Source organism: Ailuropoda melanoleuca, chromosome 15 (assembly GCF_002007445.2).
Source record: "Ailuropoda melanoleuca isolate Jingjing chromosome 15, ASM200744v2, whole genome shotgun sequence".
NCBI lineage: Eukaryota > Metazoa > Chordata > Mammalia > Carnivora > Ursidae > Ailuropoda > Ailuropoda melanoleuca.
The window spans coordinates 4,693,924-4,695,798 of NC_048232.1; positions in this window are offsets into that span (position 1 = coordinate 4,693,924).

Below are 1,875 nucleotides of genomic sequence, written 5' to 3' on the forward strand. Positions count from 1 at the left end.
TGGCTTGTCTATTCTGAGGCTGGCCTCGATGAGCACAAGTTCTTAATTGTTGTGAAGTCTAATTCGATTATTTATTTTATGGTTCTATTTTCTGTGCTCTGGCAAAGTCATCTTTGCCTACCCATAGATCAGACAGCTATTACCCTACGTTTTCCATTAAAAGTTTTATGGGTTTTGCTTTCATATTTTTGCTTATAATCCATCTTGAATTAATCTTTGTGTATGGTGAGGTAATGATCACACTCATTTTTCTCCTGTGGTTTTCCAGTTGTGCTGCTACCATTTGTTAAAAAGACCATCCTTTCCCCACAGTGGATTGCTTCAATGACCTTGTCAATGACCAGCTGTCCCTGTAAGTGTGGGTCTATCTCTGGACTCTCTGTTCTGTCCCATCGATTTATTTGTCTCTTCCCGTATCAATACCACACTGCTTTAATAAACAGAGCTTCACAGTAAACCTTGATGTCAGGTAGTATAAGCCCCCCAACTTTTTCTTCTTTCTCTAAATTGTTTTTGGCTATTTCCAGGTCTTTGGATTTCCAAATAAATTTTAGAACCCAACTGTCAATTTCCATTTTTAAAAAATGAAGTCCTGTCAGGATTATTATTAGGATTGTACCGAAGCTATACGTCAACTTGGGAAGAATTGCCACCTTCATACTGAATCTTCCAATCCATGAACATAGGATAGCTTTCTATTTATTTGTGTCTTCTTTCATATGTCTCAGCAATGTTTAGTATTTTGAGCATTGAATTTTTCCACATCTTTCCTTAAATTCCTTTCTAAGTATTTTATGCTTCTAAACAATATTGTACATGACATTGGTCTTTTTAAATACCATGTTCCAATTGTTTAATGCTATTATACAGAAATACAATTGATTTTTATATATTGACATTTTTCAGAAGTACTTTAATAGGACCAGAAAGAAGGAGAAATGAGAGGGGTTTAATCAATCAGCTTGTATCTCATCAGAAAGAGAAAAGAGAAACAGAAAGGGAGCAATCATGTTTTGACTGCTCAGTCTGCAAAACACTCTGCTGGACCTTCTCCATACGTAATGTTCACAGCAATGCTGTGAAGTGCATTGCTATCCATGTCCTACAGATAGGGAAATTGAGTGCTCTGAGATCCCAGCAGTAGGCAGTGGCAGCCTGGATTGCCCCCCAGAGCTACTGAGCTCCAGCCCCACAGCAGCTGGTGCTGCCACAGTGCACAGCAGGACGCAACGTTAGAGTGTTGGCAGGGTACGGGTATATGGTGGTGCTGCTTATGTCACGGGTGTATCACCTCCAGTCCAGCTCCTGGAGCCAGGAGATCCGAGATACCTGGTCGGCATCACAGGGCTCCCACCCATTTCCTATGGGGCTCAAGCCGCTGCCAGACAATAGACACCAATGCGCTGCCCACAGCACAGTGGCCCAACGGCACCCAGATGATCCCGGGAATGACCACAATGGAGAAGGGAACAGACAGAGCCAATGGGGCCGGCGTGAAGCCGAGGGTGGGCCATGGGCCACCTGGCAGGGGGCAGGGTGTGAGCAGACTGGCACACCCATGTGGATCAGTCCCACCTCGCAGCTGAGAGGGTGCCCCTGAGGCCCAGAGACAGAGGGAGGGCCTGGACCTGAGAAGAGAAACACATGATTTGGCCTCGGTTCCCAGCCTTGTCCAAACATGAGCATCACTGGGGGCAATTTGTCCAAGACAGAATCCCAGGCAACCTTCCCAGAGTTGGGCTTTTGTTTTTTGAGGGGTAAGATTTCATTTATTTGTTTATTTGTTTGTTTATTTATTTATTTATTTGAGAGAGAGAGAGTGCACACATGTGTGCATGAGTAGGGGAGGTGAGGGGTGGGTTGGTGGGGGGGGTG